The sequence below is a fragment of the Gossypium hirsutum genome, chromosome A04, assembly GCF_007990345.1.
Source record: "Gossypium hirsutum isolate 1008001.06 chromosome A04, Gossypium_hirsutum_v2.1, whole genome shotgun sequence".
Classification (NCBI taxonomy): Eukaryota; Viridiplantae; Streptophyta; class Magnoliopsida; order Malvales; family Malvaceae; genus Gossypium; species Gossypium hirsutum.
In genome coordinates this window covers 13,264,991-13,278,267 of record NC_053427.1, presented here as the reverse complement: position 1 = coordinate 13,278,267, position 13,277 = coordinate 13,264,991, and the positions used below count along the sequence as shown (strand labels likewise).

The following is a 13,277-nucleotide window of genomic DNA, read 5'->3' as shown; positions in this document are numbered from 1 at the left end:
TTATCAAAAGTCCATTTTACATAAATAAATAAAAACCAAAGCCCAAATATAAACCCATCTGCTTACCCAATTACCTAATACCCAATAACCTAAGCCCATACAAGCCCAAACCTCAAACCAACTCAATTACCCAAACACCGTAACTTAAACCAAAAACCCTAATCCCATCAGAACCCTTCAGCCGTCACCTTCACCATGTCAGCAGGCACACCACCTAAGGAGCCTGATGTTACTCGCGCCTTTAGGACTGCCCTCTACCACCATTTCACCAAAATGACAAGGGGCACAACTCCCATTGCCCTTGACTCGGCCTCCGTTGCCACCACCATGCTACCTGTAAAAAAGAAAGAGACAGAGAACAGAGAAACAAAGAGAAAGAAAAATAAAAATGAAATATTGTAATTAATTTAGCTATAAAAGCCCGAACCCCCTATAATTTTTTTAACAACAATGAAATAGAAAGAAAGAAGAAAATAGAACAAAAACAGATTAAAAGGTATTTTCTTTTAGTTTTTTTTTAAATTAAAAAAGATTTAGATTTTTACCTGTAGACACTTCACCGCCATTGTGGGTGGCGCTCTCCAACTTAAAAGGCCTCCGAATCCATTAAGATTCGTCGAGGACCTCGTCGGAAAGGGAGAAACTGAAAGGTTTCTTTGCTTTTTGTTGAGTTTTGACTAGGTTTTTGGGGATTCTAACCTTGGATCTACGTTCTACGCATTAAAGGACTCAAAAGAGGGACTTCTGGGAAGTCCAGCCATCAGAGGCGGCGGTCTCCATTACCGATGACCGACGGCCACGGCGAAGACCCACCATCCCTATGATCGGCCTAGGGGTATTGAGAGAAAAAAAATGAAGTTTTTTTAAAAAAAAACAAAGCACAAATAAATTTTTTTTCAAATTTTTTTAACTTAAATAGGGTGTGCAACACGACACAGTTTTGGCTTGGTTTCATCAGTCCCAAAAAGATATCGTTTTGATGTAACCCAAAGACTCAACCTGAATCCCTTCAGGATCCGTGTGTTTTGCTAGGGATGGGATAATTGTTGCCTATATCATTCCGCTTTGAGGCACTTTTAATGTTGTCCCGATTTTGATTTTTTTTCTTTTTAAATTTCACCATTTAATTTATTTTTATTTTTAGTCCTCTAATTGTTGAGCCTTTGGGGAGTGACACGCGTTCAGAGGATTAGGATAATTTTCCTTTTATTCCCTACATTTTAATTTATCTTTTTTTCTTGTCATTTATACTTTCAATTTCATTTAGTCTCAATTTAATCCTTTATTTATTTAATTCACCCCCTTTATTTTCTACTTTTAAATTTCCAGCACTTTTAATTTATGATTATTTACATTTTTACCCCTTTAAATTATGCAATTTTTATTTTCATCCTTGAGTGGTTATATTTTTTTAAATTTTTTTTCATTAAATATGGTGTTAATTATGTCATAGTTATAATTATAATTATTACTATTATTATTATCGTCATTTACTATTTTACCCTCATTACCGTTACTACAATCATTTTATTCTTTTTGATCATATTATTTCATTTGCAACTGTGTAGCTATTTTATTTTTGCCATTAATTATTGTATATTATGCTTACTTACACTCGTTCGTTTTGTACCACACTCAAATAAGTTAATTGCATGTAGCATTAGTGTAGCATCAGTTTTTGCACAATGCATAAGTAGTCTTTAAAACTGAGGCAATGTCCTTTATCTACGGGACTCGAGAAGTTGTGCCCCTAACTCACAGGGTATGACCTTCTCCTCGAAACAATGTAATTGAACATCCTTATTAAGATCAAAATTTATAAGGTTTAAATAATAATTAGACGATAAATACTCTTTATTCTCAGGGATTTAAAATGTTGTGCCCCTAACTTACGGGGACACGACCCTTGTTCTTGGTTGACTCGAAATATAAGAGCCTTCTACATAAGATTTGATTTAGATAGTGATATTTTTAATGTCATCGAATAACATCATGTAAGGGTGCATTTTAATTTCTTTTCGAATTCTCGATTTTCGACACTAAGACATCAAGTAATCAACTCGGTACTAATTTTGGGCGTTATGAGGGTGCTAATTCTTCCTCGTATGTAACCGACTCCCAAACCTACTTCCTGGATTTTATAGATCGAAAATCATCATATTTGTAATTTTACCCTTTTATTAAAATGATTAAATTTTGAAGTGATCCAAATACACCTTAATAAAAAAGATTGGTGGCGACTCCGTCTTCGTTTTAAAATAAAAGTCGGAACACAAGAAAAAGGTTTCCACAGTAACATTATTATTTCTATATTTGTTTTATGTCAGTAGCACTATTTGTGTTGTGCTCATATTTTCCTTTTATATTTATTGTGCTCATATTTTCCTTTTATATTTATTATTCTCTAAGAGCTGAAGGAGGGTTGGTGAAGGGAGTTCATTTTCTGGATCATTGAACAGCAGAAAGAATTTGATGATTTCTACCAATTCAGTGTTGTTATTCATTTCAATACATACAGGGGGTTAATTTCCTTTGTTGACTTAATTCGTGTTTCCAACAAATCTATGTTAATGGGTTGGTCTTTCCTCCTCTCCGTTACCACCCTATAGTTTCTTTCTCTTTTTTTTGCCTTTAACGTGGTTAAGTCGTGGAATTGAATAGAAGAATTGTAGATCAGAATTGAGTACTGAAATATGAAGTCAAAATATATTATAAATTGCTAAATAAAAGTATAACTTATAAAGCTAATTTTTTTTAATAGGTAATTATCATATATGTTTTTTTTTATAATGTTTCAGTGCATTTAAACCCATGTCCTCCTACACTAATAACAATGCCTAAATCAATCGAATTAAAACTCAATCAACAAAGCTAAATCATTTTTATTTTGGGATAATAAGTGATAATATCACAAATTCAAAAAATTTAAATTTAATGTGATTTAAATAATATTTAAATTTGAATGTTTTTATTGAGGCAATTTTTAAATAATGGCTGGACCAATGTCAACTAATTGGTACTATTTACTTACAAAACTTGCCATCTTTAAATTAACAAATTTTAACACTATGACTCTTGTTGATAATTTGGATGACAATTAGTCCATCCTTAATATTTAAATTACAGATAACAACATATCTTGGAGGTTGATTTAAATTTGGATAAAAGGAATCAACTTCTCAAGTTTAATAAATCGGATCGAATTAGGTAGAACTTGAAAGTATATACTAAAGATTCAAGACTTATCTTGAGCCATTTTGAAGGTATTACTTATTCATATTGCCATGCTAGTTTCAAGGGAAGATTGATTGTAATTGATATGGTATACTAGCATGTCTAAATTATTTATATATTGTGGAGACTTGTATAAGTTATACACTAAATTAAGAGCACTTTATTTTGTTCATTGAGGAACGTTTCTTTTGAGTACATTTTGAGTGAATAATCATGTGATTTGGTTAATGTCATTTTTCAGGGAGGAAACTTAGAGGAAAGTGTTTGGATCTTAAGTACAAAAACGAAAAGTCTAATCTAGTGTGTGTTAGAGGTTGAAATCATTTGTTGTACAAGGTGCTAACATAGTAAATATTCTCTTTAGACAAATCCCTATAGATGTAGAGAAAACGAACTATATAAACACATCATGTATTCATCGTTCTTTTGCCTTGTTCTTTTTTGATACTTAAAGCAGTTAAAACTAATTTTAACACTGGTTTTTTTTTTTTGCCTGCAAATATTAATTTTGAACTCAACAAAAAGAGACCGATTGCGAGTAAAGGAGGTTCCAGATAAGTGAATGTTGGAGTTAACAAAAACACAAAGATGATGGGTGAATGTTAGTGATTTAGCATCGTGACTTAGCATAGGCAATTATGTTAGTTGGCTGGCTTGTTATAATTAGTTTGACTTAATTATACTTAAAATGGTATGTATAATTACTTATGACGTAAAAAGAGCTTAAATCAGTTTTTTATTTGCTTGTTTTATAAAAATTTAAATATTAAAATATATTTTAAGTCAAGTTTTATAATCGGATCAATGGTTGAATCGATCAGATTACTAGTTGTACATTTTGATTAAATAAATCATTAAAAATTATAATAAAAAAATTAAAAATCAATTCAATAGATAGGATAATTTGCATGTAAATAGGTACTAAAATTAAAAATTAAAATTTCAAATTTAATTATATCAAAGGGACTAAAATTGAAAATTGTTCATTTTATAAAATGCAAAAGGAAATAAAAACAAGATTGTGGGCATGTGAGGGTAGTGCAACCCCTCTTAATACAGTAAAGTTGTGGTAACTTTAATAAAATTAAAATTGGGTTATTGAAAATTAATTTAATTAATTTGATTAAATAAATAAATTAAATACATAATATTTATTTTAATAAATAAAAAATAAATATTGAATTGGATTAAATTATAATGTAGAGTTAAATTCTTCTAACTAGTAAAATGATTTACACAGTTTTAGAACAAGTTTATATATTATTATTCTGTAAAAAATTAATGAGAATTTATTTTTTAAGAATAAATTTTATCTTTTACGAAAAATAATTTCTATCAATTTCTATTTGAGAGAATTACTTTCTTATTGATAGTAATTAAATTGTTTCAAGTTATATGTTTAGTTTGTATTGCTCGAGTCCATACTTAAAGAAATTTAAAGTACGAGGATAGTGGAAAAAGGTTGTTCAATTAAAAGTTAGAAATAATACAAATCCATCTAGCACAAACCACAAGTTAATTTTTTTTTTTGAGAAAACTAAATTTTTTTAAAAATTCCATTAAAAAAAGCAAATAAACTTTAAAAAAATGAAAAAAAAAGTGAGACTCCAGTTATTGTTGTCCGCTATTAATTCTTCTCTTATTCATAAATAATTATTTAATTGATTTAGTAGCCGAGCAAGGTCATGTGAACTATGAGGTTCATTAAGAAAAGAAAAGAAAATTCACTTCTTTCAATTTCTTTGGAAACTCGGCTTCTTTAAGCTATACAAGAGCACTTTATTTTGTTCATTCACAAATAATTTTTTAAGTATATTTTAAGTGAATAATTATGTGATTTGATTAATGTTATTTTTTAAGGGGGAAAATTTAGAGGAGAGTTATTTAGATCTTAAAACAAAAATAAAAAGTCTAATTTAATGTATTAAATGTTAAAATCACTTGTACAATGTATTAACATAATGAATATTCTTTTTGGACAAGACCCTATAAATATAAGAAAAACGAACTATATTATGTGTTCATCCTGCTTGTTCTTGAAGCGTTGAAACTAATCTTAATATTACTTGTTTTTTCCCTACAAATATTAATTTTGGACTCAACAAACTGATGAGTGAATGTCGGAGTCAACAAAAACATAAAGATGATGGGACTCGGCATAGGCAAATTGATCAATTTGGACATTAATTATGGTGCATAACGTATAAGTGGGAAATGAAGTCAAACCAGAAATCTATTGTATAAAATTAAAAAGAGAATCTGCATTAAATTTTTTAAAAAAGGGTCAATGAATTCATGAATAAAATGGTATGGATTTGACTATTCTAGGTGAGGTGTAGACTATTTATTTATTGGAGTAGTATGCATCTATTCTACCAACTCCATAATATACACTAACCTTTTGACTATACAATATACATATATATTCTGGTAACCTCTTTCAATAGATATGCCAATTTCATCATTTTTCTGCTAAACCTGAACTACTCTCTACTGCTTATTTGTTTTTCACGGTGGGTAAAAATATTATTTTACAAGTCCAAGCATTCGAAATGAATTATTACTTTTGAGAATTTTTTATTTGAATATTACTCAATTTGATAAATATACATAGAATTATATATATATATATATATAAAATCTAATTTTGTAAACTTTCCTTGTGATTCTTGATGGATGCTTATTATGATGTTCACAATAGGCTGCGACCAAGTTTTTATTAATTATTTGAAGTTAAAAATATGATATAAGTCTTTTTTTATGAATTTAAAATTTAGTCTTTGTATTTATATTTTTAAGAAATTAGTTTTTTTATTTTTATATTTTTTAAAATTTAATTTAAATAATTAATATTGTTAAATTTTTTGTTTACTTTGTTGATGTGGTATTTTAAAAAAAATATTCGTTTGATAACCACATAATTAAAAAAATTACTCATTTGAAATAAAATTTTTATTTAATTTGTTAATACAATATTTTAAATCCTGCTAATCACATTTATTGTTTATACTTTACCCTATTATTATATTAAAAAGAAAACTCTAAATGTAAAAGTCAAATTTACAAACGATGCAGTGATTTATGTGATATATTTTAGGCTATTTTACTAATCTAACCTAACAATTTTTGATATTTATAAAAATGACCTAGTTTAAAAATAATCACCAATATGACTTAAAATGAACAGTAAAATAGGGTTTTGAGAACCCAATGACCAACACTACCTAGTGTTTTGACCCTATGATTGCCTGATGATTGTGTCAAGCTTTAAAAAATTGATTTTTTTTTACTTTAGGAACCCAATGGCTAGCATCAAGGTATTTTTTAAAAAAAAATCATATCATATTAATATACAAAAATATCAGTATTTAAAAAAAAATTGGGTGATGGCCATGTAATGGTCGGCACCAGAGATGTAAAAAGATTTTTTTTTTGTGCTGGTGATAAGCCATAAAAGTAACATGTTTTAATCTCATTCTTGATGTGTATTTGGATGATTTACTATATAATTTAGTGAATTTGATGCTCCTAATCCTTTAATTTCATGTTTATATACTCAAGAAAGCATAGGGAAGCAAAAGGAGTGGAAAACGGGCGAAAATCGGATAAAATGAACTATTTTCAGGAACCACACAGCCTAGGCATTCCCAAACGGGCTAAGCACACGCCCATGTGAGCCACACGGGGTGGCCACACGACCATGTGTAAGCCTGTGTCGATATCGCACTCTACTTCCCTTTTACGCAGAAAAACCTAATTATTAAGGTTTTTGAGCATTCTAAAGTCTATAAATACACACTAGAAGAGAATCTGAGGGGGACGCAAAGAAAAACGAAGAAATTACTCGAAGAATACCGTCGGAATCAACTTAGAAGCAGGATCTCCTTCAAGATTGGAGATCTCCAGTCAACTTCTCTAGAAGTTTTTGGTTTTCTTTATGTTTTGTTGTTATCCTAATTTTGAGATGTTTTCCTTCCAAAGTATGAACTAAATTCTCTAGATACCTAGGGAAGATGAAACCTATGATGGATCTTGTTATTAAATTCCTGAATTACATGATAAATACTTGATTTCTTGATCTCAATTATGTGTACTTATTCCATGTTTTAATGTTTTCAGTATATTAATTCATGATTGATGTGCTTATTTCAGTGTAGCAAAAGTTCCTGTTTAAAAGTAGATCTAGCATAATTGAGTGGAGTTGCATGCAATACTAGAAATAGGATGACATAAATCTATTGGATTAGAGTCAAATCTAATAGGGGAATCCATAGATCGAGTTAATGCAACAATGGGGGTTTTAATTAGAAAGAGATTTCAATTAATCAACCTAGAGTCAGTTATTTTTACTCTCAAAAGAGATATCAATATAATTTAAGGATTTCTATGGATCAAGGCAAGTGAATAAATCGTTTAATTCAGATTCAGAATAATAGGTGAAGTCTAGGTGGATTCTTTCTTTGGTATTGTCTCTCTCATTGGTTTATTCGAATATTTTCTTATTTAATTCTCTGTTGTGTCTTAATAATTAGTTTAGATAATTTTAGATTAAAAACAATTCCTTCAATTTGTCGGCTAGATAATAAAAAGATAGTAATTACTAGTACTTTTAGCCTTTGTAGATACGATATTCCTGACTCACCATAACTATACTGCTATTCGATAGGTACGCTTGCCTTTGTCGTGATTTTAGTTAGTTAAGTGAATCATCATCAAGTTTTTGGCGTCGTTGCTGGGGACTAAGATATTAGGAATATTAGATTTTTATTAATTTAGCCATTTTAATTTTTATTGCATTTTATTTTTGTTTTTAGTTAAATTTTTGTTATCTAGTTTTTTTTCTTCTAGCAAGTTCCTTTAGTATATGACTAGAAGAACCTCGTTAGGACCTCTAGTATTTGACAGTGAGATTGAAAGCACAGCTCGTAGAAACTGTAGAGAAGCAAGGCAAAGTCGACAAAGTGCAGTGGAGGAGTAAGAGGACATCATTAATATTACTGAGGACATGGTTAAAAATCAGAATAATCAGCTACCTCCTGTGGTTGCCACAAATCTTGCTCCTCGTATTATGTACGATTATGCCAAGCCCAATTTAACTGAGGCTGAATCAAGTATTGTGAGACCTACTATTGCTATGAATAACTTCGAACTTAAACCGAACACCATTTAGATGATCCAACAATTTGTTCAGTTCGATGGTTTCCAAGATGAAGATCCAAATACTCATTTGGCAAACTTTTTGGAATTCTACGACACTTTTAAGATAAATGGCATTTCTAACGATGCCATTCGGTTACAGATGTTGCCTTTCTCAATGAGAAATAAGGCTAAACAGTGGTTGAACTCCCTACCAAGGGGTTCTATCACTACATGGGAGTAAATGACCGAAAAGTTCTTATTAAAGTATTTTTCGTCGGCTAAGACAGCTAAGTTAAGGAATGATATCTCTTCATTCGTGCAAATGGATTTAAAGACTCTATATGATGCATGGGAGAGGTATAAGGACTTATAGAGAAGGTTCCCTCACAATAGGTTACCTCTATGGCTACAAGTTCAAACCTTCTACAACGGTTTGAACCCCTCGACTAGGCAATTGATCGATACAGTCACCGGTGGGACTCTGAACAATAAAACTCCTAAAGCAACTTATGAGTTTATAGAGAAAATGCCACTAAATAATTATCAGTGGCAAGTCATGAGGATGAAGCCGATAAAGCAGCCAGTGTTTTCAACCTAGATGCAGTCACCATGTTATCAAACCAGGTAGAACTTTTAAATAAGAAAATTGATGGTTTATATGGTTCTATGCAGGTAGATCCAGTGATGCAGTGCAATATAAATGGAGGGGGGATGAACAATCCAGAATGTCTATCCTACAACCCTAGCACAGAGAACGAACAAGTCAACTATATGGGTAATAACTCTAAACCTCAGAATAATCCATATAGTAACACTTATAATACAGGTTGGAGAAACTATCTCAATTTTTCTTGGGGTGGTCAAGGAAATCAGAGACCTCAAACCCCCTCCAAGCTTTCAACAACAACCATACCAGCAAGAGAAGAAGCCGAACCTTGAGGAGATGCTGACGAAGTTTATTTTAGTGTCAGAATCTCATATCTAAACACCGAAATAGCACTTAAAAATCAACAAGCGTCGATTCTAGGGCTCGAGAATCAGATAGGATAGCTTGTAAGATGATTTCAGAAATGCCACAAGGTAGCTTGCCTAGCAACACCGAAACTTACCCAAGAGAGCAACTTCATGCAATTACGATTTGAGATGCAGAAGGGTTAGTTAAACCTCTACCAGAACTAAGGCAAGAAAGTGTGGTAAGACAAGGTAAGGTTGAGGTGAGCCACAGTGAACAAAAATCGATAAGTAAGGAGCATAAACCTCGTGTGTCATACCTAAATGCGACAAAGAATAACCACACAATTGAACAATTTGGTAAATTTCTTAAACTTCCCAAAAAGTTGCATATTAACTTACGATTTATTGAAGCCCTTTTGCAGATGCCTAATTTCATAAAATTTTTAAAGGAACTTTTAGCAAACAAACGGAAGTTAGATGATTCGTCGCACGTGGAGTTAAATGTAGTTTGCTCAGCTATCCTATAGAATAAACTAACCAACAAATTGAAATATCCAGGGAGTTGTACTATTCATTGTTTAATTGGTAGTTTAAATGTTAATAATGCATTGGCTGATTTAGGGGCGAGTATTAATGTCATTCCCTATAAAATGTTTACACAACTAAGTCTTGGAAAACCCAAACAAACTAGAATAAGCATTCAATTGGCAGATAAAACCATTAGATTTCCTAGAGGTGTTGTTGAAGACGTTCTTGTTAAAATTGATAAATTCATATTTCCAGTTGATTTAATTGTTTTAGACATGGATGAGGATAGTGATGTACCTTTAATTTTAAGATGACCCTTTTTAGTAACTGCCAGAACTATTATTGATGTTAGTATAGGTGAACTCATACTTCGTGTAGGTGATGACAAGATTAAACTCCAAGCTCGTGATTTTGCTAAGATATCTAATAATCGAGTTGATTATACGAATTATGTTAATATGAGTAACCTGGTGGCTCAACATTCTTTGTGGGAAACTCCATAGAAAAGCGATATAGAGCCATGTTCCAGCTCATGTGACAAAAATAGAACAACTTATTAAGAAAGAAGGCTACAAATCGATGAACTAGATGAATGACGGACACATGTCAAGGAGAAACTGAGAATACACAATGCAAAACTAAAGCGATTCCATGACGAGCTTAAGGATGGAACGAACCAATTTAATGTTGGAGACCATATATTGTTGGATAAAAGGGACCCTCGAAACACCACTTTAGAGCTTAACGCAAACTGAGCGACTCCTTTTACGGTACTCAATGTCTTCCTCTACGGTACAGTCGAGGTAAAGCATTTTCAATTTGGCACTTTCAAGGTAAATATTACTCGACTCAAACCTTATTTAAATAAAAGAATTGACAATGAGAAAGAGGAGTTTCGACTCCGCGAACCACCGTGAACGTGTGAATACGAGGTAAGTCAAGCTTAGACTTTAAATAAGAGCTTCTTAGGAGGTAACCCGAGTGCTAACACTATTAATTTCTTAATTTTATATCATAATATTTTTATTAAAATTAAAAAAATGATTTTTTAAAACCCACACCTTGTCCTAGGCCGTGTGGATCTTTTGAATTAGTTTTTAAAATTGAAGAAAATCGACAATGAGTTACACAGTCGGTCGACACGACCATGTAATCCACACGGCCTAGACACACGGGCGTGTCCTTGGCTGTGTGGATCCTGGGACTTAATTTTTTCTAAAAATCAACAGGGACACAGCCTAAGTATTCCACACAGACGTGTGACACGACCGTGTGGACCACACAGCCTGGACATACGGGCATGTCCTAGGCCGTATGAAATTTGGAGCTTAATTTTTCAAAATTAAAACAAGTCAGAGAGTTACACGGGTAAGGTACACAGCCGTGTGTGAGACACGGCTGTGCCACACGGGCGTGTGATAAGTTACACGGGTGTGTGGAAAGTCACACGGACGTGGGAGAAGTAAAGGAGATTGCACATGATCGTGCAATATGGCCATGTGTGACACACGACCTGGATACACTAGCATGTCCGAGGTCATGTGAAGACTGGGCTTGAATTTTTAATTGACACAGGCTGAACAGCAGACCACACAGGCGTGTGACACAGGCCTCACACGATCGTGTCACCATTTTAAATCCCTAATCTTTTTTTTTTTACTTTTTTTTGTTTTATCTTCTTCTTCTACCAAACCCCAACTGCCACCGACCATATCTCCCTCATATCTTCGGCCACCGTGGTCCTCATCCATTAGCCACGCCCTCTCACCCTTCTCTTTACTCCTCCTCCACCTCCCCAAACAACCCTTCCCAACCTCTTTTCCCTTCTTTCCCTTCCCCAAACCATCCTCCCCTTGCACCTCTTCTCTAACTTTTCCTCACCATACCACCACCAGCGTCCGAACCTAACCCCATTCCTGTTTCCTTTTTTTTCCTTCACTTTCATTCACCGAAACCCTCGCCCCTCTCTTCCCCGACCACACAACCCTTCATCTGTCACATTTTCCCTTCTACTAGCCCCACCGCCGTGCAATCGACCACCCAACCGCCGTACACACAACTATCGTAGTTAGTTTCCCATGTTCTTTATTTTTTTTATTATTTTATTTCATTTTATCTTAGTTCATTGATTTACTATTTTTTTATTTTTGTCATCTTCTATTTTATTATTGACTATTTTTAGTTTTAGATTTATTATTATTCATTAATATATCTCTGCTTCTTGTTATTACTATTCTGCTACCATTGTTAAGAACAAGTTCAAATTATGATTGATTCCTCATTTTTCTATGTTGGTTCTTGTTATTCTTTCTCTTTATTATTGACTATAGTTCCTTTTGAAACTTTTATGGATTTGATTAGTCGTCAATAATATTAGGATATTCGTTATTATTTAATTATTATTTTTATTATTATTGTTTGCCTATTTGTTTTTTTATCATAGTTGAATTCATTATTTTGTCTGCGTTAGTATTATTCCTTTATTGATTTTTAGAGTACATTTTCTATTTATGAAAATTTGATTTTGATGGGAGGATTGCTAGTTCAATATTCTATACTGATTTATCAACACTTTTATTTCTTTACTTGCTATTTTATTCTTCTGTTGCTTTTCTTATTTGGATTATTTTCTTTTGCAGATATACCATGACGAACACATAAGGTAAGGCTAAGGCTGTCGTTCCCTCTTCAAAAAAAAGGAAGACCCCAAGAGCGACCTCCTTTTCGAGTGCATTCACCGAGGCTCACCACCCTACCTCTGATTTGCAGCAGGCCCCTAAGAGGATTTATATCAGCTCCTTAGAGTACATCCACCCGGCCTAGGTCGCTGCATTGATTGGGCTGCGTTGGAGCAGGTCTGACTTGCTGATGACGTGCATGCCATTATCACCATTGCTCCGTAGGATAAATTCTTTGTCATCATTGAGCCCACCTACATGGAGCTGACCTTTGAGTTTTGTGCGACATTTCTGGTATAGTAGGTCATGACGGTTCATGACGAGCCAGGTACCGTCAGTTTTTGACTTGGTGGTTTGATACGCCACATGAGCGTTCTCGAGTTCGGCGCTGCTATGGGACTCTACATAGAGGAATTTATGAGCGCCGAGGACTTCTTTCGACTTCATCGGTATATCTACCACTCGTCATCACGTTGTTGGATTGATCTTATAGTGAGCCAGACACCATATGATGCGAGTCACTCGAAGGTGACTTCTCTCTCTCTGGCCTTATGATATATTCATACATTTTTAACTCACACTTTGACAGGACAGAAAGAGAGCACTAGAGTCATTAGCACTCACGCCGCTTATGTTCTATGGAGTATGGTGCATAGGCATATATTTAACTTGGCATACTTCATCGCTCTAGCCTTCCGCCATCAGACTGACCGCCACAAGAAAGGTCCTATCTGCTTAGACCTT

The 13,277-nt window shown here is 33.0% G+C and overlaps 1 non-coding gene across 1 annotated transcript; it reads right to left on the bottom strand.

Annotated features, from left to right (window-relative positions):
* Positions 1-8,662: 8,662 nt before the first annotated feature.
* On the bottom strand, positions 8,663-8,769 carry LOC121228756 (small nucleolar RNA R71). Its single transcript, XR_005926331.1, has one exon. It is a non-coding gene; the product is annotated as a small nucleolar RNA R71 (small nucleolar RNA).
* Between the last annotated feature and the right edge of the window lie 4,508 nt (positions 8,770-13,277).